This window comes from Chiloscyllium punctatum, chromosome 4 (genome assembly GCF_047496795.1).
Source record: "Chiloscyllium punctatum isolate Juve2018m chromosome 4, sChiPun1.3, whole genome shotgun sequence".
Classification (NCBI taxonomy): Eukaryota; Metazoa; Chordata; class Chondrichthyes; order Orectolobiformes; family Hemiscylliidae; genus Chiloscyllium; species Chiloscyllium punctatum.
This window is the reverse complement of record NC_092742.1, coordinates 134,352,053-134,380,012: the sequence shown is the minus strand read 5'-3', so window position 1 is coordinate 134,380,012 and position 27,960 is coordinate 134,352,053.

Sequence of the window (27,960 nt, the reverse complement as noted above, 5' to 3'; positions counted from 1 at the left end):
TTAGAGCCTTCCCCAGAATAAGGCTCCATCACTCTCACCACTGCAATACAGCACCTCTCTCTCTCACCTTCGCAATATCCCCACATGTTTATAAAATGTTGTTATGAATACAGTTTCTAGAATTCTCTGAATGATATCGTTTGTACAATGTTCCAGATAATTTTAAAAATAATTCAACTTGAGAAAAATATTCATCCCCCAGTATGTAACGAATCAGAGGAAGGAGCAGAGTTTTACTTTTTTTAAAAATCACTCAGGAAGAAAGTGCATCATGAGGCCATTAAGCCTCTCAAATATGCTCCACTATTCAGGCAAAGGGAGCACCTAAACACTTGAAGACTCACTCTCTTCTTGAAGACAGGCGCTACTTTGTAGTTTCGCCAGTTTCACTGCAACACTCCTGTAATCCCGAGAGTTATGGAATATTTCACACAGTGCCAACAGTCACTCTGTAACCACTTCTATAAAAATAAGCTATGAATTACTGATGAGCTGTTTACCCTTGGTCGTTTCTATTTGAGAAAAGCCTTGTTCGTTTTGTTAGAGACAATGCAAAACTTTCATCTGACTACAATTTTGTTTATAATATTGAAACTCTTCGTGCATTCCCCTGTGAGGAACGATGTAAAATACTGTTTTAAATTCTCTGCCTGTTCCCTGAAACCAGTTCCCCAGTCACATCCTACAGGTGTCCCACATATTCTTTACTGCCTTTCTTCTAAGGGTCACATGCACATCATGAACGTTTTTTATTCGATATGGGAAAACTCTTGTGGTTAGTTTTTTTTCATATTTCTTACCAGTTTTGGAATATTTTTCTTGGTATTTTGTTTTGTACAATCTGCTTCTGGTTCCAAAAGCAAAGTTCCTAAATGTGGCCAACGCTAGAACTCACCAATATGAATTCTTTAGTTTGTGATTGATTAGTATCCTTTACAGCCTTTGTGTATCATGGGTGGTTCATCTTCACATCTTCACATCATCTTCTTTTTGACCAGAGTCAATAATAGCTGAGCGTTAATAAGCAGTACCTGCTTAAATGTTCCCCCACCCCCCAACACATCTGCTGACCTTCACCTGTGTCTATTTCCACACCCCGTATTGGCCAGATATATTACATAAATCTGCATTTGAAATGCCTGGCTCTTTTCAGTCATTCAGGGGGAACCTACATATGTGGCTGAACACATGGAGAATGACTCCATTCTGTCAGTTTTTCTGGCTCTGTGATTTCTGTTCAATGATGTCACATTCTAGTGGGAAGCTTCCTACATGACATCGTTTACTCTCAAACTAGAAATGCCCTCAGTCTGATGGACTGAGCCTTCAGCTGTGACTGTCCCGTCTCCCTCACTTCTGACCTCACTCCATCCCCTCCTTCCCAGAACAATGATAGATCTCCCCTTGCCCTCACTTCCTACTGCACTAGAAGCTGCATTCACAGAATCATCCTCCACCACTTCCACCACCTCCAGCAGGACAGCACTATCAAACATATTTTCCACTCCCATCCACTTTCAGTATTTCACAGAGAGTATTCCTTCTGTGGCACGCTCCATCACCCCGAACATTTCCTCACAACCCCATGGCACATTCCCATGTAAATGCAGAAGCTGCAACATTTGCCCATTCACCTCTTCCCTCCTCACTGTCCAAGACCCAAAACACACTTTGAAGGTGAATTAGCATTTCAGTTGTACTCTTTCAATCCAGTCTCCTGTCATTGCTGCTCACAGTGCAGTCTCCTTTACATTAGTAAGCCAAACAGAAACTGCTTTGAGGAACATCTCCACTTTGTCTGTAGGAATGACCATTTCCTTCTGATTGCTCCCCATTTCAATAACCTACATTTCTGTCAGGATAATGAGAATTCTTTAAGGAGGTAACGGCGTGTTGAACCAGAGAAAGTTACCTATCTGAACTTCCAGAAGGCCTCTGATATGGTACCGCACAGGAGGCTGCAGAGTAAGATAAGGACCCATGGTGTCAGAGGCCAGGTACTAGCATGGATAAAAGGTTGGCTGTCTGGTAGGAGGCATAGTGAGGATAATGTTGTCCCTGTCAGGATAGCAGCCGGTGACTACCAGTGTTCCACAAGAGCCAATGTTGGGACCACAACATTTCACCTTATAGGTTAATGATCTGAGTGGTAGGACAGAAGGCATTCTGACTACGTTTGTAAATGATGCAAAGATAGGTGGACGGGCATATAGTATTGAGGAGGCAGGGAGCCTGCAGAAAGAATTCAACAGTTTAAGAGAGTTGGAAAAGGAGTAGCAGATGGAATACAATGTGGGGCAGTGCGAGGTCATGCACTTTGGTATGAAAATATAGGCATGGACTATTTACTAAATGGGAAAAAAATCAGAAATCTGAGTAACAAAGTGACTTGGGATTCCAAATCCAGGATTCGCCTTACATAAACTTGCAGGTTGAGTCAGTAGTTAAGAAGACAGATACAATGTTGTCATTCATCTCGAGAGGAGTAGGATATAATGGTGGGATTCTGAGGCTTTCTAAGGCTCTGTTCAGACAACTTTTCCAGTATTTTGAGCCTCATACCTCATGAAGGATGTATTAGCCTTGGTGTGTGTCAAGAGAAGGTTCACCAGAAATGAAAAGCTTAACACGTGAGGAACGTTGGAGGACCCTGAGTTTATACTCGATGGAGATTAGAAGGATGAGGGGTGATCCAAATTGAAACTTACAGAATACTGAATTACCTGAATACAAACAGAATTGTGAGGACGTTTGCACAGGAGGACACAGGCTTAGAGCAAAGGGAAAACCTATCAGAACAGGGATAAGATGAAACGTCTTTAGCCAGAGAGTGGTGAAATTGTGGAATTCCTTACCACAGAAGGCTGTGGAAACCAGATCATTTGGCACCAACGATATAGCCAGGAAAGGGACTGAGGGTCTGAAAAGTGACTACAGAGAGTTAGTTTGGAAGCTGAAGAGCAGGACGAGTAGAGTAGTGATCTCTGGTTTGCTCCGTGCCACGAGCTAGTGAGATGAGGAACAGTCAGCGAATGCAGCTTTACACGTGGCTGCGAGGCTGGTGCAGGAGGGAGGGCTTCAGATACCTAGACCATCGGGATACCTTCTGGGTAAGGTGGGACCTGTACATGAAGGACGGGTTGCACCTGAACTGGAGGGGCACAAATGGCCTGTTTGGGAGGTTTGCTCTGTTGATTCTGGCCGGTTTAAACGACTTTAGCAGGGGTGTAGGAATAAGACCGCATGCCTGAGAGGGGTGAGTTGCAGACGGGACAGTGAGAGGGTATATTGAATCTATTAGGAAGGTTTCTCACGCGATGAAACAAAGGGATCAGTTAAAGTGCGTCTGCTTTAATGCAAGGAATGTCCGAAATAAGAGTGATGAACTTAGAGCATGGATCAGTACTTGGGGCTACGATGTAGTGGCCATAACGGAGATTTAGGTTTCACAGGGGCAGGGATGGTTGCTTGATGTTCCAGGGTTTAGAACGCTTAAAAATGCTTCGGGGCAGCACGGTGGCACAATGGTTAGCATTGCTGTCTCACCATGCCAGAGACCCAAGTTCAATTCCCACGTCAGGGAGCTAACTGTGTGGAGTTTGCAAATTTCCCCCGTGGGTTTCCTCCCATGATCCAAGATGTTCAGATTAGGTGAACTGGCCATGCTAAATTGCCCATAGAGTTCTTTGAAGGGATAAATGTAGGGGAATGGTTTTGGGTGGGTTGCTCTATGGAGGGTTGGTGTGGACTTGTTGGGCCAAAGGGCCTGTTTCCACACTGCAAGTAATCTAATCTAATCTAAAAAAGAATAGGGTGGGTGGAAAATGAGGAGGGGGTATAGAGTTGCTAATCAAAGAGTGCGTCACAGCTACAGCAATGAAGGTTGTTGAGGAAGGTTTGTCTACTGAGTCAGTATGGGTGGAAGTTAGGAATAGCAAGGGAACAGTCACCGCATTTGGGGTTTTCTACAAACCACCTAATAGCAGTAGAGAGATTGAAGATCTCATAGGCGGGCAGATTCTGGAAAAATGCAAAAGTAGCAGGATTATTGTTATGAGTGATTTCAACTTTTCCAATATCGACTGGAACCTCCTACGTGCAGATGGAGTGGATGAAGCCGTTTTTGTCAGGTGTGCTCAAGACGGTTTCCTTGCTCAGTATGGAGACAGACCGACGAGGGGAGAGGCTATTTTGGATTTGGTGTTCGGCAATGAGCCAGGACAGGTGTCAGAACTCACGGTGGGAGAGCACTTTGGTGAAAGTGATCACAACTGCCTCAAATGTAACATCGTCTGTGAGAGTGAAAGGAGCAGTTTCCGAAGGGAAGATATTTAATTAGAGCAAAGGAAATTATGATGCTGTCAGACAGGAATTGGGAAGGACAGACTGGGAGCAATTGTTCCACAGAAAGGGCACAGCAGACATGTGGAGACTGTTTAAGGAGCAGTTGTTGTGAGTGATACACAAAGTTGTCCCTCTGAGACAGGTAAGAAGGGGTAAGATTAAGGAATGACGAGAACAGAGGAACGTCTCGTCAAAAGGAAGCAGGCAGCTTACGTACGATGGAGGAAGCAAGGATCTAGCACAGCTTTAGAGGATTACAGACTTGCTCGAAACGAGATCAGAAAAGGACTGAGGCGTGCCATGGTGGGTCACGAAAAAGGCTTGGCAAGAAGTATTAGGGAGAACCCAAAAGCATTTTACTCATACGTGATGAATAAGAGAATGATCAGGGAGAAGGTAGGGCCAACCAGGATTAGCATATAAACTTATGCGTGGAGTCTGAGCAGATCGGGGAAACCCTAAGTGAGTTTTTTGCTTCGCTTTTCACCAAAAAAAGGGAACTTGTTGTAAATGAAACTTAGAGGAGCTGGGCCAGATCAGTCTTGACCAGATCAAGATTGATGAAGTTGATGTGCTAGCAATTTTGGAAAACATTAAGATGGATACGTCCCTAGGGCCAGACCAGATATATCCGAGACTGCTCCAGGAAGCTAAGCCGCTGGTGAGGATATTTGCCTCCTCACTCTTCACACGAGTCGGACCAGAGGATTGGAAGGAGGCTAATGTTGCTCCTTATTTCAAGAAGGGTAATGGGGAAATCCCTGGCAATTAGAGACCACTCAGTCTTACATCTGCTGTCAGCAAAGTTTGGAAAAAATTCTGAGGGATAGGACTTATGACTATTTAGCAAAGCATTGTGTGATTAAATGTAATCAGCATGGGTTCATGAGGGGCAGGTCATGCCTCACAAATCTTATTGATTTCTTTGAGGAGGTGTCAAGACAGGTCAATGACGGTCGAGCAGTGGATGTGGTGCATGTGGACTTCAGCAAGGTATTTGATAGGGTTCCCCATGGAAGGCTCATTCATAAAGTCAGGAAGTATGGGATACAGGGAAATTTGGCTATCTGAATTCAAAATTGGCCGGTTGGCGGAAGGCAGACAGTGGTTGTAGATGGAAAGTATTCTGCTTGGAGGACAGTGATTAGAGGGATCTCACAGGGCTGTGTTCTTGGGCCTCTGCTCTTTGTAGTTTTTATAAATTACTTGGCTGAGAAGGTTATGGTGTGGGTTAGTAACTTTGCTAATGACAAAAAGGTTGGAGGTGACGTCGATAGTATAGAGGGCTACTGTAGGCTGCAGCGCGACATAGACAGGATACAGAGCTGGGCTGAGAAATGGCAGATGGAGTTCAACCTGGATAAATGCAAAGTGATGCATTTTGGAAGGTCAAATTCGAATCCTGAATATAGCAATAAATACAGGATTCTTGGCGATGTGGAGGAACAGAGTTATCTGGGTGCACAAGTGCATAGATCCCTCAAAGTTGCCACCCAAGTAGATAGCGTGTCAAGAAAGCATATGGTGTTTTGGATTTCATTAATAGGGGGATCGAGTTTAAGAGCCGTGAGGTTTTGCTGCTGCTCTACAAGTCCTGGTGAGACCACACTTGGAATATTGTGTCCAGTTGTGGACGTCCGACTATAGGAAAGATACAGAGGCTTTGGAGAGACTGCATAGAAGGTTTACTAGGATGCTGCCTGGCTTGGAGGGCTTGCTTTATGAAGAAAGGTTGAACAAGCTTGGATCTTTCTTTCTGGAGACAAGGAGGAGAGAGGAGAGCTGATCGAGGTGTACAAAATAATGAGAGGAATAGATAGAGTTAATACCGGGAGACTTTGCCCCAGGGCAGGATTGACTAGTACGAGAAGTCATAGTTTGAAGATTTTAGGAGGAAGGTAGAAGGGAGACGTCAGAGGTAGGTTCTTTATGCATAGATTTGTGAATGCATGGAATGCTTTGCCAGCTCTGGTGGTGGAAGCAAAGTCATTGGGGACATTTAAACGACTGTTGATTATGCACATGGATAGCAGTGAGTGAGGGGTGCATAGGTTAAATTACTACATTTTACATTAGGATTAAAGCTCGGGACAACATCGTGGCCCAAAGGGCCTGTTCTGTACTGTACTGTTCTATGTTCTATGTTCCGTTCAGTATACATAAAACAGACTCAGATAAGGTTTGATTGATAAGGGGATCAAGGATTACTGAGAGGAAGCAGGAAAATGGGGTTGAAAATCTATCATTCGTGATCGAATGGCGGAGCAGACTTGATTGTCTGAATGGCTTCATTTCTGCTCGTATAGACTTGTGGTCTTATAAATATTTCGGTCCTGGAAGGCACGGTGGCTCAGTGGTTTGCACTGCTACCTCACAACATCAGGGAACTAGGTTCGCTTTCCTCTGGGTGTTCTAGTTTCCTGTCACACTTCAAAGTTGTGCAGGTTAGGTGAACTGGCCATGCTGAATTGCCGATTGTGTTCAGGGATGTTGATGTTAGGTGCAATAGTCAGGGATCTATGTATAGTATTAGGGTAGAGAATGGATAGATTCGCATATTCTTTGGAGGGTCAGTATAAACCTGTTGGGCTGAAGGGCCTGTTTTCACACTGTAGGGATTCCAAGAAAATGCATTTTCTTAGAATCCCTACAGTGTGAAAACAGGCCCTTCAGCCTAACAGGTTTATACTGACCCTCCAAAGAGTATGCGAACCTATCCCATGAGCACAACCCAAAGAGTATGCAAACCTATCCCATGAACACAATCGGCAATTCAGCATGGCCAATGAAGCACAACCCAAGCTCGAGTAACACCTCACTTTACACTTTGGTACGTTACAGTCTATAGGAGTTAATATTCAATTCCATAACTTCACATCCTGCACCCACTATGGCTGTTCTCCATTTTCCATACACACTCCCTCCTGTGCTCCCTAAGTTCGTGTCTTGTTTATGTTGCATTCAACCGAGGAAATCAATTTCTAATATTTACACATTCATTTACACCCATTACATAACTGTGTCTCTTTCACCACAATTTAAAGCCCATTTGTCTTTTACACTGGGCCTCCAAACACTCTTTCCCACCTCTGCCAAGATACTAAAACACTCACTTCCCAATCATTTGCACTTCTGAAGAAGATTTACACTGGACTTGAAACATTAACATTGTTTCTATGTCTCTGAGATGTTGCCAGACCCCTGAGTTCCTTCAAAAATGAAAAGTTACAAAACACATTTTCAATATAGCAAAGATCATTGGATACAGGAAATCTGAAACAAAAACAAAAATTGTTGGACTTACTGGGTGCTTTGAGGAACAGTCACAGAACCCGAAGATTAACTCTGCTTTCACTCCACAGATGCTGTCAGACTGGTCAGTGTTTTCAGCAATTTCTGTTTTTGAACAAGTTTCAAACATGTTTGTCAAAGCTGCTCACACGCCCTGTCCAACATGGAGCACCATACACTGGGAAGTGAATGATCACGCAAGCTATACAAATTCAATTGTTCTGAAACTAGATAAGGCTGTCATCACCGACACTACAGAACTCTTAATCATGGTCATGGAGAGAAACAGAGGGAAACACATTCACTTTAAAGAGAAGATGACATTACCAGGGGGGGAAGAGATTCAGGTGAAAACGTTAAATGCTTTTGAGGAATGCGACAAATTGGAGGCATGGCATCATGAAGACACCCTAACAGGATGAGAATTTTTCAAAAAGGAAGTGTTCCCACATCAGAACCCGGGATAGGGCACTATGTACAGGGGAGAAGGGTGACCGTGTCCCCGTGCGAATTGAGGATAGGCAGCAGAATTTTATTGCAGAAATTGCGGCTCAAGCTGGGCATTCATGTGATGCTGCACATCATAGCAGCTGTCGTAGCAGCAGCAGTCGTAGAATTGTATTCAACCACAATATAATCTTTCAGTCTACCATTACAATAAAGCCGATCTCCGGTTCAGTGATGAGTGTGGGTGAACATGCCACGGTCAGAACCATGTGTACCTAAAAATGATGACAATCCATTCGAGCTCCCGCACTTACTGCTTACATTAACAAACAGCAGAACTAACATCTGATAGAGAAGACGCCATGATCCCAAGACTGTGACCATTTCTTTTAAAACCAGATATGAATTAGTGCTGGCCTGTCTACTCTTAGTCTACTCTTAATCTGTTAGAAAAATCCTTGTTCCTTTTGTTCGAGATGTTTCAAGAACTTCCCTCCTATTACCATTTTGTTTACATCATTGATATACTTACTGTGCCTTCCCCTGTGAGGAAAGAAGTAAAACATGTGTGTAAATTATCTGTCTGCTTCCTGTAGCCAATTCTTCAGTCACACCCTCCAATTATCCTCAGTATACTTTCCGATATAATTTCACCGAAAGTCACACACTCATCTTGAACTTTTGTATATGCTCGGAAAAGCTCGTGCTGCTTGTTTTTGTATTTCTTGCCAATTTACTACATCATGTCTTTTCTCCCCTTTTCCTCGCTTTCTAGATTGATACAGCCATATAGCGCACAAACAGACCCTTTGGTCCAACTTGTCCATGCTGACCAGGTTTTCCAAACTAAACTAGTCCCATCTGATTGCATTTTGTCCAAATGCATCTAAGCGTTTCCCATTTATATGTTTGTCCTAATGAGTTTTAAATGTTGTAGCTGTACTTGCATCTCCAACTCATCCTCTGACAGCCCATTCCATATACACACATCACCCTCTGTGTGAAAATATTGACCCTTCGTCCATTTCAAATCTTCCCTCTTTCACCTTAAACCTCTGCCTTCTATGGTTGAACTCCCCCATCTCGTGGAAAAGACCTTGGCTGGTCACTCAATTCAAACCTCTCATGATTTTAAAAACTTCTACAATGTCATCCCTCAACCTCCTACGCACTATGTGACACGAACTTCACGAACAAGCATTTAAAGATAAGCACTGCAAATTTGAGACGGTATTCAAATGACAGGTAAATACCAATAAGCCAAAGCTTCATACTGTGATTTGTTTTTCTCCATGTTACAATACTAAGGCAGCAGGAAACTGTTACGAGTTCCAATAAGAGGTCAAACACCTGAATTGCTTTGTCCAAACCGTGTGAAAGCGCCTCTCTGGCCTGAACCAAATAAGAAGGGGAATTCTTGTACCACACAGTCAGCGTCGACCTTTAGCAGAGTGAGATGAAGGCTGAGTATACGTTTTGAAATTTGGATCACAGTATGAATTCAGTGCAAAGGGGGAGAGGTGTTTTCAATAATGTTTATTCCAAGAATGAAACTTTCTGGACTGAGATGTGAGTGGGAGGGTGTAAAACAGCTTGAATGGAGAGGCCGAGCCACACTGAGACCAGAGCAAAGTGACAGCACAAAACGCAGCTTGATGCGACAGCAGAGTAGGTAGACTTGATCCAAGATTTCAGGTGAAATGGGTTGGGGACCATAATGTGAGAGAATGTACTGTGTAATTTGAGAGGAAGAACCTGGAATCAGGGAGGGGAGAGGAGCAGGGAAGAGGATGTGCAGCAATGGCAGGGTTTTCTGCCAGGTAAATCAGGAAGCACAGCTGAAATTCATGCCTAACATCAGCTTATGGTCCCTGAAATAAACATTATAAATCTGGCCCTCCACTACTGCTCATCAATAGTATCCTTGAGAGCTTTTGTCAACCATGGGTGGTTCCTCTGCTTACCTAGTTCTTCTGTTTGAACAGAAACAATAATTACTGAGCGGTTTGGGATATCTGCTTGAATGTCTGCTCATGTATACTCACTGACCTTCCTTTGGGCCTATTTTCTCATTCCGCTTCAGACCAGATGTGAGGCAGAAATCCTCAATTTAGATGCCTGGTTCTTTTCAATCATTCAGGGGGAACTTCCGCATGTGGCTGAACATATCATCAGCGGAGGCTGACTCCAAGTTTCTCCATCTCTGTTATTTCTGTTTGATGATGCCACGTTTCTGTGACCTGCGTCTAATGTGACCTCATTTTCCTTCAAACCAGAAATCCCCTAACTCTGGTGGCCAGAGCCTTCATCTGTCACTGTCCCATCCCCCACGGTATTGCCCTCAATCTGTCCCCTCTATCCCAGAACAATGATAGATTCCTTTTTGTCCACACTTCTTCCTGCACTAGAATCCATGTTCACATAATCATCTTACGCCTGTTCCACCATCTCAAGCAGGACAGCACCATCAAACACATCTTCCCCTCACACCCACTGTCAGTATTTCGCAGGAACCGTTCCCTCTCTGTCCCCTCCATCACCCAGAACACTTCCCCACTCCCCCATTCTACCTTCCCATGCAATTGCAGAAGCTGCAACACTTGCTCATTCACCTCTTCCCTCCTCACTGTCCAAGGAACCAAACATACCTTCCAGGTGAAGCAGCATTTCATTTGTAAACTTTCAATCTGATCTCCTATCATTGCTGCTCACAATGCAGTCTCTCTATATTGGCGAGACCAAACAGAGATTGCTTTGAGGAACACTCCCACTCTGTCTGTGGAAATAATCTTGACCTTCTCATTGCTTCCCATTGCTTCCCATTTCAAGAAACTACCTTGCTCTCATGCTAACATTTCGGCTCTGGGCTGCTGCAATGTTCCAAGGAAGCACAACCCAAGCTCGAGTAACAACTCACTTTACACTTTCGTACGTTACATCCTGTAGGAGCAAATGTACAATTTCATAACTTCACAGTCTGACCCCATTATAACTGTTCTGCAGTTTCCGTACATTCTCCCTCCTGGCCTCCCTATGACCTTGTGTGGTTGAATCTTCTTTATCGTTCACTCAATACAGAGAACCCCTTTTCCCCATTCACATTTTAATTATTAGGCTACTTCACATGATCTTCTCGTTCTTCACGACTAAAAGCATGTTTGTCTTTTGCCACACCCTCTTTTACCCGTCAACCCACTCCCCACATCTGTCAATGGATTATAAAGCTCATTTTACAATCCTTTTCAGTTCTGAAGAAGTGTCATACTGGACTTGAAACGCTAACTCTGCTTCCCTGTCTCTGCAGATGATACCAGACCTGTTGAGTTTCTCTAGAAATGAATAGGCTCAGAACAAATTTTCAATTAAACAAATAACTATGGATACTGGAAATGAAAATGCAAAAATGGCTGGAGAAGGTGGGAGCTTTGTGGGCGGCACGGTGGCACAGTGGTTAGCACTGCTGCCTCACAGCACCAGAGACCTGGGTTCAATTCCCGCCTCAGGCGACTGACTGTGTGGAGGTTGCACATTCTTCCCGTGTCTGCGTGGGTTTCCTCCGGGTGCTCCGGGTTCCTCCCACAGTCCAAAAATGTGCAAGTTAGGTGAATTGGCCGAGCTAAAGTGCCCGCAGTGTTAGGTGTAGGGTAAATGTAAGAGAATGGGGTCTGGGTGGGTTGTTCTTCGGTGGGTCAGTGTGGACTTGTTGGGCCGAAGGGCCTGTTTCCACATTGTAAGTAATCTAACCAAATGGAGAAGGTTCACTGGCCCCTGAAAGATTAACTCTGCTTTCACTGCACAAGATGCTGACAGACTTGCTGAGTTTCGTCAGCAATATCTGTTTTTGAACAAGTTCCACAGACGTGTGTTAAAGCTGCTCAAACGCCCTGTCCAACACGGAGCGCCGTGCACTGGGAAGAGACTGACAATGCAAGATGCACAAATTTCTTGGTCTGAAACTACAGAAGGCTGGCGTCTCTGACACTGCAGAGCTCTTAATCTTGGTCAGGGAGAGAAACAGAGGGGAACACATTCACATCAAACACAGAAGATGGCATTGGGCGAATGAAAAAGATTCAGATGCAAACGTTAAGGGGTTTGACTAAAGTAACAAATTGGAGGCGTGACACCAGGGAGAGCAGAATGAGAATAGGAAAATGGAAGTGTTACCACATCAGAAACCAGGTTAAGACACTGAGTACAGGGCTGATGGATGAATGGGTCTTGGTGTGAACTGGGGGATAGTCAGTAGAATTGAATTGAACATATTGGAGCTCAAAGTGGGCATTTATGTGGTGCGGTAGAATCACAACAGCAGCAGAGTTATAATCAACTACAATCCGTAACATTTTCCCCAGGATAATCCCTCAGCCTACCATTAACATCAAGTTGATCTATGGTTCAGCGATGAGTGCGGGTGAACATGATAGAGTCGGAACCATGTGTACCCAAACCTGATGTTAATCCATTAAAGCTCCCGCACTTGAATGGTTACATTCAAAACAGCAGGACTAACATCTGATACAGAGGGCAAAATGATCCCAAGACTAACAGATCAGATCGAAGTTCTGCAGTGCTGTCACATCCAGACATAAATGTCGATGGACTTTTAAACAACTTACTGGAGGAGAGGACTCCATAAATATCGCCATCCTATATCACGGGACAGCCCTGTACATTAGTGTAAAAGACATGGTTGTATTATCTGCATCGTACACAGCCAGAAGTGTTGAGTTGATGATCCACCTCACCCTCGCCATGCTGCCCGCAGAATCACAGATGCCAGTCTTTAATCGATCTGATTCACAGTATGTGACATGAAGAAACAGCTGAACACAGTAAATACGACAAAGGCAATGGGCCCTGACACCATTCCTGCAATAGGACTGAAGACTTGTGCTGCACAACAAGCCGTGTCCCTGGAGAAGCTGTTTCATTCCAGCTCCAACTCTGACATCTCCCTGGTCATGTGGAAAATTACTCAGCTATGTCCAATTCCATAACAAGGGAATAACTACAGTCTGACTATTTAACACGCCCTGAGTCCCGTCACGATAGTCATATTGGTGGGAGTTCTTTTTGACAGAGCTGTCAAGCAGCACAGAAGTAACCAGCTCAGTGTTGTCCCAATGTGGAGATGGTGTTGTTGTGGGAAAGTCACTGGATTACTAATCCAGACCAGGCTAACGCTCTTGCAGCTGATGGATGTTATAATTAATAAAATATCGAGAAGTAAAACCTGGAGTCATTAAGAGTGACCTTGAAGCCAATGTCGATTGTAAACACCAATTTCCTTCCTCAATGTCCTTTCAGGAAGTGAATCTCCCGTGCTTTCCTGGTCTGGCCTAAAAGTGACTCCAGACACACAGGCATGTGATAAACTCTTCAATGGTCCCGGAAACGGACAAGCAAGACACTCTACTGTATCAAACTGTTCCAGGGTCTTAAAGGATAAAACTGTACAGATCACCTGGCACCAGCGTCAGTATTTTGGGAACGGGAAATACTACTGTTGACCCTGCAGAGATTTCTTTCCTAACATCTGAGAGCAGGTGGCAGGATTTACAGAGCTTTCCCACAGACTGCACAGAAACATCGGGAAAGGAATAGGTCATTCAACACACTGAGCATCCTCCATTCTAGTTCATGGTGAAAATCTCCTCAATTCAGTTTTCCCCACATAGTGTTCTTATCCTTTAGTATGGTTAAACATCGGAATATATAAAATAGGAACTACTGTATTCGCGTTGGTCCATCAATTTTGATCCTTCATTCAATATACAGGCAGTTATCCAGTAAAGGTGTGTTTATTAAGCGCAATTTCGCTGCAACACAATTAGTGAATTGTGCCCCTTTCTTTATAAAGCGAGCTCCCGTTCACTGTTATGGGAGTCCGTCCCCGGCACCAGCTGAACAGTAAATCCCAGCCTCAGGATTCCTCTGTCTGCCAAATGCACCCTCATTGTGTTCAGCTAAAGCAGGAATATAATCCGCTCTGCAAGCCTTGAAACTGTGCCTGAATGTGTGATTTGTAGTCCACATTTTGAAGGAAATTAATTTCAAACCGGGAGGCAAATATCTTGGAGAGAACTGGAATCCTGCATCCGCATCACGTGGTCAGTCAGCTCGTGCGCTTTCTGAAGATCTTGGTGAGAGGTGCAGGGCTGTCGTCAGTGACTGTAGTGTTAAAGTGTGATATTCACTCTACAAATTCATTGCAATATACGGTTTAAAGATTTATGCAGCCTCTGTTTGGATGGAATGGATGAGGGTCGCTGAGGGATAGACGATAAATCTTTTAATCTTTTCAATCTGTCTTCCCTGTATGTGGGAGTATTGTCGGAACACTGCACTGTTGTATATGTTTCTCCCTCTTTATAAAAGGAGGCAGGAATAAAATAACCGACGGGCTGCATAAAATGTTTGGTGGAGAAGTTTCTAGATACCTTTGTGTAATGCTGCTCCAAGTTTGAAATTCCCTGTTATCAAGTCCTTTCTTAACCTTATGACATCATTCAGAACATTCAAACTGCTGCTCAGGAATAGGGAGAAACAGGAGGTAGTCACTCAACTTCTCGATTCTGGGACACAGGGACAGGAGACAGTCTTTCAACTGTTCGAGAAGGGGAGACAGGAACAGGAGATAGTCACTCAACTGCGAGATATTGGGACAGAGGAACAGGAGGTAGTCACTCAACTGCTCGAGACTGGGACACAGGGACAGGAGACAGTCTTTCAACTGTTCGAGATTGGGACACAGGAACAGGAGGTAGTCACTCTACTGCTTGATTCTGGGACACAGGAACAGGAGGGAGTCACTCTACTGCTTGATACTGGGACACAGGGACAGGAGGTAGTCACTCAACTGCTCGATACCGGAACACAGGAACAGGAGGCAGTCACTCAACTGCTCAAGGCTGGGATGCAGGGAAATCTGGAAGCTAGTGAGGCCCCAGATTTCTGTTTCCCAGGAACAGGAGGAGGAGACACACTACCCACCAGTCTGGGACACTGGGAGAAAAGGGAAATCGGCTTGTAACTAAAAGAAATATCTGAATCAGTTGCATGGGCTAGCCATTGAATTCTGCTCCAACATTCTTCAAAATCATGACTGATCTGATTGCAATTTCCTCATTCCATTTTACAGAGATTCCCCTTTCTGCAGCCTCTGCTCCATTTGTTGGTCATGTTGCAGATCCAGAAACTGTAACTACAGTCACCATGTTTCATCCAGAGTTGGGTCACCAAAGCCTCTGGTCTTCCTGAATTTCCACAGCAGTTTAAAACATAGCCTCCAGGAAACCATCCCCAGCACTTCCACGAGCGTACTACAGTTAAGTCAAACGTCAGTGAAATGCAAGTGAGGAACCTGGTCTGAATCAGTAGCAGTTGTGGGGATTCCTCATGTTACTGAGCACATGAGCAGCAGAGAATGATAAACACAGGCGTTCAATGGATAGGCACAGAGCTAGTTACAAAGATGTGCTTCAAAACTTCTAAAACCCCACTCTCCAACATGGAGCACAGGAAAATAACAGCCTCTACTTCCCAATAATAGAACGTGAGAAGGCCACAAACAGGGATATGTCATTCATCCACAGGCCACCCACCTCCCCCCCCCCACCCCACCCACAAGCAGGTCTTCTCCCACAATAAGATCATAATGTCTAATATCCTCTTTCATGTCCAATTCGTGTCAGAGCCCTCAACTCTGACTGGTCAAAAAGCACTCCCTGCCCCACACTGTGGCCTATTGATATGAGCAAAAGACGTGAACACAAGGGCTCAGGGAAGAGTGACCGGCCCTGACATCAAGGCATCATTTAACTAAGGATGGTCTCAAGGAGCCTGAGCAGGATTGCACTTAATGGGAATGAGTTGGAAACTTCTCTGGTTAGAGTGATTTAAAGTATAAAGCACAGTGATTGTGGTTTGTGTACATAAATCCATGAAGTCCTGGACATGTCTGCAAAAAGATCCTCAAGGTAGCTTCCTCAGCACAAACTTCTTCAGCTGCTTCATAAATGTCTTGCTCACACCATAAGTTTAGAAGTGGGGGTGTTCACTGAAGATCACACAATATTCAGGAAAAAAATGTCCCTTCAGCTCCTGAACTAGTCTGCGTCCATGTGCAGCAAGACTTGGACAACATTCAGGCTTGTGTTTTTGGAAGTATCGGTAACATTCATGTAACAGTGCTGCTGGACTCGGCACATTTCCACTGTTAAAACGAGGAGATTTTTCAGCGCCTCATGCTGGCTTCACAGGAATATGAGGAAGTCATTCTGCTCAATGATATTATTGGAGAAGTATAGAGATAGTCCATTTCGTGCCTCGAAACAATTACACAGGAAGAGAAGGAGTCACGTGTTATGGATGACAGCAGAGCTCCTCAAAAATATTTGAAGGCGTTGGCCTAGATTCTTCTAATAATTAAGTGTTCTGATACAGTAATATCCCATAAACATGTACTTGGCAAAAAGGAAAGATCCGATACAGATTCTCAGATGCAGATCTCCAATTGAGGAGGGAAAACAAATCAAGTGAAAATTTAGACAGAGTTGCAGCCAGGAGATTTCCACTGAAGCTTCCAACTCTGTGGAGACCCCAATAGCTTCTGATGTTACTGAGAAACCAAAACACTTGCTGTAATGTGGCTGCCAGATCTGCACACAGTATTCTATCTATGGCCTAACCAATGGCATGTTTAACTCATATTATGTCGCCTCGATGAATAAACACTATGCCTACTGGCCAGTGTGATTTCTTAACTGGCTATTACACTGTCCAGTCACATTCACGGATGTGTGGAGAAACACTCTCTGACCTCCCTCGTGTTCTGCTATTCATTGAATTCTCCCCGGTCTGGTTCCTTCTTCCAAAGTGCCTCATCTCATATTTATCAGGGTTCCATTCCATCTGTCATTGATCTGACCATCTGACCGTTCTACTAGTATCTTCCCGTAACATAAGGCCTTCCTCCTCACTGCCGACCAACTGGCCAATCTTTGTGTCAAACACGAAATTACATACTACGCTCAGCCCCCACGCCCCACTACCTCCGCCACATTCACATTTACATCATTTATGAATACCACAAATAATTTGATACACTGCATTGCTCGCTGTGGGACTGCTCGCTCAGTAACTTGGGACCACACAGCTGTTATCCAGTCCTCTAGCACCTCCCTTGTATGGTCAGATTCGACTGAAACATTTAGGTCAGGACATTTCCTCTAATGTCTCCAACAGAATCCTGCGATGCAACTCATCTGGACTTTATAGCATTCAAAACCATCAATCCCAACTTGCATCTTATATCAAACTGTTCAGAGCTTTCCAGTCCATCTTCTTGAATTATGTACCTGCATCTTCCTTATCCTAACTAAAACAGATGTGAAGCTCTCATGTCACAGTCTATCAATGTTCCCCAGTTTCACATACTGATTACCCTCTTGGTTTCGAAATGGGGTCTAATTTTTCCCTGGTTATTATGTTCAGTATGATGTTTTTGTAGAACATCTTGAGTTCCCCCTAACTTTCCCTGCTGCACTTTCCATGCCATTGTATTAGTTAGTCTGCTGTGGGTGAATTTTCTAAGTTTCCCTCACATCACCTCTTATTCTTTGAAACAGTACATAACACAAATATAATCTCATCCACACTGCATGCAATCTGTGCAACTCCAGCATGTTATAGAAAAACAGGTGCTGGAAGCTTCTCGAGTTCTGTGGAAGGATCCATAGGCTCTGATCTACAAAGGATCTAAAACGTTTCTACGGCTGTGATCCGCAAGAGGCAAGCCTTTGGTAAGGCAAAAAGGACGCTGAGGGATTTGAATATTCTGTACTTGGTAAGATATCCAGCAACATTACGTTTCAGCCATGGAGGGTCTTTGTTTAATTTTCACTCACTAGAAAACACAACGGACTTCCTGTACACATGAAAATAGATTGCTGGTTCAAATAATATGGACAAATGTATTCCCTTCGTTTTCTCTGGGCTTTGCCTGGTTTACCTCATTTGGGTTTTTTTTTAGTATGTGGAGGTCCCATTTTTCCTTTTACTCTCTGCTCCTTTCTTCCTCCCCTCCCATTATCCTTTGTTTTTTCGATCATTTGCTTTTCGTTTCTCTCTCTTAGTACGGAGTGGGAAAGGGGGTTGGGGAGATGGGGTGGTTACATTTTGCTTCACCAGGACTGCGTCGGGTGAAGGTATGGATGGGACGGGGTTGAATGCCCACTTTGAATTTTCTTGTTGTAAGACCCGTGTAACGTTTTTTAACTTTGTTTTGTCTGGGTTGGGAGCGGCTTCAGCTAGGAGGAGCCATGGGGGATTAGTGGTTTGTATGAGCATCCCCTGTGGGCAAGGGGGAAAGTCTCTGCTTATTTGTGTTCCATGTTGGTTCATTGTAGAAGTAGTTGTTAGAGGTTTTGATTTGGTTGTTTTTGTCGTTATATTTTCACGTTTATACGAACTGTTTCCAGCTTTCACTCGGCGCGCTATAAATGGGGTTCTTCTCCTCGTGGGTCATGGGCTGCTTCGGATGGTTACGGCTAACCGCTCGTTTAAATGGTGCACCTGGAATGTTAAAGGGAGTCATTCATCGATTAAGAGAAAAAATATAGAAGAAAATGAAATGGCTGATGTCGCCTTGCTGCAGGAAACATACCTCACCGATAAGGAGCATTTAACATTACAGCAGGGAAGGTTCAGACGGGTGATTTTTATCCTTTAATTCAACAACTAGAGGAGTAGCTATACACATTCATAAGAACCTTCTACTTCCGTTGTTTGACCTAATTAAGAATGAATGTGGGTCGTCTCTGATCCTTAAATCTTTAATACATCAAGAGGAATACTGGACCTTGAATAATATTGCCCCCAGCACACCCCCTCAAATTTCACTTAGATGCGCTCACAAGGTCATACAATTAAGGGGAGACTTTCATTGACGTATAGACCCCGAAGTGGATAGGATGTCGAGGGGTCTCGCGGGTATTTCCCCGCCACCCAGGCAGCTGGTGGACCTGAACAGGTAGCTGGGTTGGTGGATGTGTAAGATGTCTTCACCCTGAAGATAGGGACTTCACCTTTTTTTCTAACCCACATAAATGCTATACTAGGATTGACATGTTGTTTGCCCCATTGGTCTTTTTAAATTCAGTGCTGTCCTGTAGAATTGGGAATGTAGCCATTTCTGATCATGTGGCAGTGTACATGGAGGTCAAGGATGGTGGCGATGGGACAGGCCCACGGCATTGGCACGTGGATCCTTTCCTCCTGAAGGATCGCAAATTCATTGAGTATTTTTCGGGAGAACTTGAATGTTTTTGGAACATTAACTTGTGTACGGCCAGTAATCCGACGGTGCTCTGGGAGACTGCCAAGGGATTTGATTATTTCTTACTTTGTGACTCAGAAGCGGCAGAAGAGAGAGCAGCAGCTGAAGACAGCTGAGACACCATATTTTGTCAGACCGTCTGTAACTTAAATGCAGCAGATTACAGCCCTCCGGACTGCTCTGAATGCTGCACTCGCACAGACAACAAAGAGAGAGATTTCCTTTGTGAAACAGAAGTTATTCGAGCATGGTGAGAACCAAGTAGATATTAGGCAATCTTGGCCAGAAGGAAGATTGCTGCTCTTATCACCCTCGATCCCAAAAACATTAATGCAGAGTTCAGGAAGTTCTACTCTGAGTTGTTCCAGTCAGCGGGCTGGGAGGAGTGATTGGCGATGATGGAGTCCTTCATTAAGACCTTGGACCTCCCAGGTGTAAGTTCAAAGCAGGCGTCTCTTTACATTTCCCCTCTGACAATCCGAGAGATGCAGGAGACAGTGAGGCAGCTTCAGAGTGGTAAAGCCCCCGGCCCAGATGTATTTTTGGAGTGAGTTTTAGAAGGAGTTCAAAGACATGCTGGCTGGGCCAATGTTGGTTATGTACAATTATTCGTACAGTCAGGACTGCCTCCCATTCTCTCTGAGAGAAGGAAATATTTATCTTATTCTCAAGAGAGGGAACGTCCCAGAGGATTGCACATTTTATATGTCTATATCATTATTAAATGTGGATTTTTAACATTTTGTCAAAAATGCTGGCTTTGAAGATCCATTGTGAAAGAGCTGAAAATGTGTTGCTGGAAAAATGCAGCAGGTCAGGCAGCATCCAAGGAGTAGGAGAAGGGCTCATGCCTGAAACGTCGATTCTTCTGCTCCTTGGATGCTGCCTGACCTGCTGCGCTTTTCCAGAAACACATTTTCAGCTCTGATCTTCAGCATCTGCAGTCCACACTTTCTCCATTGTGAAAGAGGACCACTCTTTCAGCAGATGGCGTTCCTCTCTTTCGAACAAACCTAATGATATCTGTGTCCTGTTTAATATGAATGATTAATTTCTTTCGATCTTTCTTAGGGTATAAAATCAATTTTATGAAATCGGAGGCCATTCCTGTTGGGGGTCTTATTGGAGTACCCGACCTTGTGTTGGAATCTGATTCCCTTCCAGACAAGGAGGTTTAGGTATTGTTATTATCCAAGCCTTCGATCAATTACATAAAGCTAACTTCGTGCAGTTGCTAGAGAAGATAAGACAGAATCTTCCAATATCTTGTTTGGGTTAGCTCTGGTTACAATGAATGTCCTTCCTTGTTTATGATACCCCATGCTAATGCTCCCTTTGACGCTGCCCAGACAGGCGCTGTGGAGGCTTAACAGTTGGCTTTGATCTCTCATCTGGTGTCACAGGTGGCATCTTATTAAGCTGGGCAAATTGCAGCTTCCACAGTGAATGGAGGCGTGTTGATTTTCCAAAAGTTAAGAAATACCAACTAAGTTCCTTGCTATCCGATGTGGCTGATTGGGCTTGTCAGGACCCATGGTCAATTTGGCTCGACATCCAGGCCTTCCAGGCGAAACGTCCCCTCATTAATCTGTTGTTCATCGACAATGTGAGGACTGTTATGGAGAATTGCAGAAACCAATTGTCCTTAACACAGTGAAAGCTTGGAGAATGTTGTGACAAGTTGAGGGCACTTTACAAAACAAAAACTTTGGCTTTCACTCCCATTGTAGGATTAGTAGGATTCTAGCCGGGATTGATGGATTCTGGTTTTAGGCTCTGGGAGTCCAGATGAGTTTCCTGTTTGGGAGAATTTTTTGACGGGGAGGTCATGATGAATTTTGAGCAGCTGAGCCAGGAATATGAGGTATCTGAGAGGGACCTCTTTTGTTACTTTCAGCTTCAGGATTTTATACAGAAAAAGTCTATATTAATGGCTCGTCTCTGTACGTCAGGTGTGGAGACGAGAGTGCTTCAGAGTTTGGGCACTCTCTCGGTCAGCGCCTTCTGTCATTTATTAGGAGGTAGTGTCTCGAAGGACATTGACCCTGTTACACCAGAACTGGAAGAGTCTATTCAGCCCCTGGAGCCTGATATACAGTTACGGGAGGAGGCCAGTCAGCTCCTCGAGTCGATAACACTGGGCCCAGAGTAGGCCGTGCAGCACCAGTGCCCTGTTATACAGCAATAGGATCAGTCTATTCAGCCTCCTCAAGTCTGTAACATAGGAACTGGAAGAGGGACTGGAGATTGGTGCACTGGGATACCAGGAGGATATTCAGTCCCATCGAGCCTGTTGCACGGGAATTGGAGAAGGATGCAACCTATAAGATTTCTTATGGGAAAGGAGAAAGAAGTTTACCTCACGTGTCTCGTGGATGGGAAAAGAAGAAGGCCAATCATTCCCTCAGTCCTATATCAGTGATGCAGGAGAGACCGTTCAGTATCTCCAGTCTGTGATGGAGGAATATGAGAAGTTTTTTTTCAGCCCCTCAAACTGTTACACAGCAACAGGAAGGTTGCATAAGCCCTCACGACTCTTACGCATCAACAGGAGGAGGACAGGCAGACCATCGAGATGGTGATGTGGAACACCAGAAAGACATCAGCACATCAAGTTTGTGCACAAGGAAGAGAATGAGTCCATTCAGCGACTCCGACCTCTTACAGAGCAATCAGAGCAGGTCATTTCACGCCATGTGCCAATTACACAGGATTGGAGCGAACAAAGAGATTATAGAGAGGTAAGAATTAGAATTATCACCATCACGATGGAATATATAGTAGTGAGAATACTGTTGAAATTTAAGAAATATTGTTAAAATTGATCATTCAGGAATTAATGACAAGAAATTTGCAAAGTCAAACCACAAACCATCAGAATCAACATGATTTGAATCTTGGGGATCTTAGAGATGAAATATTTGGACTTCCAGAAGGCATTGAATAGCTCTGCACAAATGATTAATCTGCAGAATAAGATCGTTTGTGATTAAAAGTAATTTATCAGCTTGGATACAGGCTTGGTGAGGCAACAAAATACAGTGAGATGGACAAAATATGGGTCATTTTCTGTTTGGCAAAATTCAACTTTTAGGAAACCATATGTCTTGGTCTCCAGGCCCCAACTATTTACAATCTATAGTCTTATGTACTTGAGAGGATATAACATGTTACAACCAAATTAACAGATGACTCTAACTCAGGTGAGAAATTGCAATGAAGACAGAAGTAGTTAGTAAATATATATGGATAGGTTGGGGCAACATTGGACAGAAGACACTGAACAACGAAAAGTATGAGTCTATCCGTTTGGATCAGTGCAGCAGAAAGGCAAATTATTATCCAAATGGAGAGAGACTTCAGAATGATTAGGTACAGAGGGATCTGGTTGTCCGCGTCCATACTACAGAATACTCCGATGTAGGTACAGCAGATAATGAGAAAGGCAAGTGCAACTTTGGCATTTATTTCTAAAACAATGGATTATAAAGGGAGGGAGGTGTGAAATCGCAACTGAGTACTGTGTGCAGTCTTGGTTTCCTGACTGTAGGAAGGATGTATTTGCCATGGAGGCAGTTCAGAAGTAGTTTACTCGATTTACTCTAGAGATTAGGAGATTGTCCTCTGAAGAGAGATTGAGCAGTTCAAGCCAACACTGCCTGGAGTATAGAAAAATGAGAGGAGATGTCGGAGGTCTGAACGATGTTAAAGGTGATTGACAATTTAGATCTGAAGTGGGACAATCTCGAACGATCCTAAAACCATAGTTTTAGGATGAGGTGGGGGAGAAATGAAACAGGGGTGAGGAGAAAATACTTCTGTCACAGGGTTAGGAATCTGTGTAATTCACTGCCCCAGAGTGCAGTAGGTGCTGGGATATTGAGGAAGTGAAGGAATATGGAGACCGGACAGGAACGTGGAACTGAGGCCGCAATGACATCAGCTAAGATTCTATTCAATGTTGAAAGAGGCCTGAGGGGCTGGATTGCTGAACTGATGTTCCTCGTTCTTATTCAGCACTTTGAATATGTTACACATAAATGGGGGAGGACTGGTTATCAGACGGGAAGCAGGCACTCTGGATAAATCAGCCTTACTCAGTTTGACAGAACGTCACCAGTGGAGTCACACAGTGACCAGTGCAGGGTTCACAGCTCTTTACAATCTGTATCAATGATCAGGAGGAGTGGAACATATGTACTGTAACTATGCATGGCGATTAAACTAAGATAAACAGGAAACTAAATTATCAAGGGTAGGTGGAGAGTCTGTAATTGGATATGGACAGGTGAAGTCAATGGATAAAAGTTTAGCAAAGGGGATTAAAGATAATATATAATCTGTCATTTTCTTTCGGAAGAATGGTACGTTACTGAAGAATGGTATGTTACTGAAACGGAAAAATACTACAGGACTTAGTGATGCAGTGTGTACTGGAGGGTTCATTCTGACCCGATCAGACACGGGAAGTGTTGCTCCACATTTTTAATGTTCCCAGGGACCCCATTGCTCTCAACCACCATATATATCGTCTGTCTCCAAATGGTGATGTTGACGTCGGCATACTGGGAGATGAAGGATCGGTCACCCACTCCTGCCTGGAAAGTTCGGAATCATAGAAGCTGAGTGAAACAGTGACCCCGGCAGCACCATCCTCCCCCTGGTGTGAAGATGCAGGTCGTCTTGAAGGAAGTGACACCGCTCTGTGTCCAGCTCCTTGTTCAATCAGGGTCCCCTCACACTCTGCTCCTGAGTTAAATGTAACTTGGGAAGCTGTTCCTGGAAAACCCGGTGTGGATACAGCAGATCCCTTTCCCCAAGCACACTCACTCCGTGGTTTCAGATCTTCCTCTCTGTGCAGGCTCTGCTCCATTTGGTGTTCATCTCACAGACGCAGGTGTTGAAACTACAGTCCGTATGGTCCATACAGTGTTGGGTCACCAAATCCTCAGGTCTCCCTGAATGTCTGAGGCGGGTCACAGCACAACCTCTATCAAACCATCCCCAGCACCTCCACTAACTTTTCAATAACAGGAGTCAGTCAGAAGCCCCTCAGCTACAAGTTAGAGACCTGCTTTTTTACAATAATACTCGAGAGGTTTACTCGTGTTACTAACTACACAATCATCTGAGAGGGACAAGCACAGGGATTCAGTGGACACGCACAGACCAAGGTTCAAAGGCGTGTCTAAAGCTGCTGGAACCCCACTCCAACATGGGGCACCACATGGGGCACACCAGGAAGTGAACAATAGCCCAGCACACACACACCCCTGTCCAATGATCACCAGATGGGACACACCGGGAAGTGAACAATAGCCCAGCACACAGACACCCCTGTCCATGGAGCAGTACATGGGACACATCGGGAAATGAGCAACAGTCAAACACAGACACCCCTCACTATGGAGTACCACATGGGGCACACCGGGAAGTGAACAACAGCCCAGCACACACCTCCCTGTCTATGGAGTACGACATGGGACACACTGGGAAATGAGCAACAGTCAAACACACACCCCTGTCCATGGGGTACCACATGGAACACACCTGGAAGTGAACAACAGCCCAGCACACACACCCCTGTCTATGGAACACCACATGGAACACACCGGGAAGTGAACAACAGCCCAGCACACACACCCCTGTCTATGGAACACCACATGGAACACACCGGGAAGTGAACAACAGCCCAGCACACAACTCCCTGTCTATGGAACACCACATGGAACACACCGGGAAGTGAACAGTAGTCTGACACATACCATTTCATTGTTTCTGAGCTTCGCAATGCCAGCTCTCGATACACTAGGGATCCAAATGGGTCCCACAGCCGGGACGTACAGGAGACCACGAGCCATACGTTTTGCACATTGTTTCTGAGCTTCATAATGATTTCCCCGGGATTCCAGGGATATGAGCACCAACGGCCAGGTTAAGGTACAGAAGGACGGATATTCATGTTATAATTGGATGATTACTTGATCGACAAGTTCAGTAAACGTGGCTCTTCTCAGACAAATGGGATAAACTGGATGAGTAGTACTTATAAAGTAAATGTGCTGACAAATCAGCTGAAATCCACGTCACAGAATCAGACACCATAATCCAGATGATATACCTGTGCAGAATGTAGCATTGTTCAGACCAGGCACGTGTACTGCTCAAGACAACCCAGCAATCTGTGCAGACCACACCCGTCCATGAACTGCCTCTCCAGCTCTGGGAACTATGCAGTGAACAGCAGTGAATTGTTATGTAAATCAGGAGTAGTTACCCTCCCAGCATGTAGAGCAGTGTACACCACACCAATGCATTGATCTGTAAACCAGGAGCATTTACCTCCCAGCAAGTAGGACTGTGTACCCCACCCCTGTGTATTGATCTGTAAACCAGGAGCATTTACCCTCCCAGCATGTAGAGCAGTGTACACTGCCCCAGTGCATTGTTCAGTAACACTGTGTTAGATCACTGCCCAGCGTGGGGAAACCTGCAGCCCATGCTGGAAGTGACGGGATGTGCAGCTCCAATCCATTTGCAGCTCCATATCTCCATTGTATAAATGGATGCAGAATATCTCAAGAGGAAGGAGGAAAATGACTTAGGGTGAAGTAGGCAAGGATCAGACAAGGCTCTAGAGGGTTACAATGTAGTCAGGAAGGAAGTGAAGAATAATCTCAGGAGAGCGAGAAGCGGGCATGAAAAAGACTTGGTGAGTAGGATTAAAGTAAAACTTAAGATGTTCTATACTTTTGTGAGGAACAAGATGATGGCTTCAGTGAGGGTAGGGCTCATCAGGATAGTGGAGGGAACTTACGCCAGGAGTCGGATGAGATAGGGGAACATAGAACATAGAACACTACAGCGCAGTACAGGCCCTTCGTCCCTCGATGTTGCGCCAACCTGTCATACCAATCTGAAGCATATCTAAATTACACTATTCCATGTACGTCCATGTGCTTGTCCAATGACGACTAAATGTGCTTAAAGTTGGCGAATCTACTACTGTTGCAGGCAAAGCATTCCAAAGCTCTCTCTTTAGGTCTTTCCTGGCTACCTTGTAACCCTCAAGTGTCCTAACTGAGCCTTCACATCTCATCCTGACATAAGTCACCGTCTTCCTCTTGACCAAGAGATTCCCCTTCATTCGTAAACCACCGCTCCTGCACTCTACAGCTTCCTCCCTGCCTAACAGGTACATACATATCAAGGACAAACCATAGCTTTTCCTTGAATAAGCTCCACAATTCTAATGTGCCCATCCCCAACAGTTTCCTTCCCCATCATATTCTTCCTAAATCTTGCCTAATGGCATTGCAATTGCCTTTGCCCCAGCTGTAACTCTTGCCCAGTGGTATACACCTATCCCTTTCTATCACTAAAGTAAACGTAACAGAATTGTGATTGCTATCACCAAAGTGCTCACCTACTTCCAAGTCTAACACCTGGCCGGGCTTATTACCCAGTATCAAAACTAATGTGGCTTCGCCCTTTGTTGGCCTGTCTATATACTGTGTCAGGAAGCTCTCCTGCACACACTGGACAAAATCTGACCACTCTATAGTACTCGTACTATAGTGTTCCCGTTCAATATTTCAAAGTTTGAAGTTCCCCATTACATCTACCCTGTCACTGTCACTCCTATCGAGAATCATCTTTGCTATCCTTTCCTCTATATCACTGGAACAATTCGGAGGCCTGTAGAAAACTACCAACGACGTGACCTCTCCTTTCCTGTTTCTAACTTCAGCCCATGCCACCTCAGTTGACGAGTCCCCAAACATCCTTTCCGCAACTGCAATACTGTCCTTGACCAACAATGTAACATCTCCCCCTCTTTTACCATCTTCTCAGTTCTTACTGAAACATCTAAATCCTGGGACCTGCAACAACTATTCCTGTCACTGTTCTAACCATGTCTCCAAAACGGCCACAACATTGAAGTCCCAGGTACCAACCCATGCTGCAGGTTCACCCACCTTATTCCGGATGCTCCTGGCATTGAAGTGGACACACTTCAAACTAACTTCTTGCTTGCCGGTGCCATCTTGCGTCCCTGAAACTTGATTTTAGACCTCCCTACTCTCAACACTTTCACTACTCTAACAACAATTTTGGTTCCCATCCGCCTGCTGGATTAGTTTAAACCCACCCCAATAGCCTTAGCGAATTCCACCCCTCCCCCCCAGGATATTGATACCCCTCTCGTTCAGATGAAGCCCATCCTGCTTGTAGAGGTCCCACCTACCCCAGAAAGAGCCCCAATTATCCTAGAATCCAAAACCCTCCCTCCTGGACCATCCCTGCAGCCACGTGTTCACCTTCTCTCTCTCCCTATTCCTTGCCTCAATAGCACGTGGCACGGGCAAGAAACCAGAGCCAACAACTCTGTTCGTCCTAGTTCTAAGCTTCCATCCTAGCTCCCTGAATTTCTGCCTTTAATCCCCATCTCTCTTCCTACCTATGTCGTTGGTGCCTATGTGGACCACGACTTGGGGCTGCTCCCTCTCCCCCTTAAGGATTCCAAAAACACGATC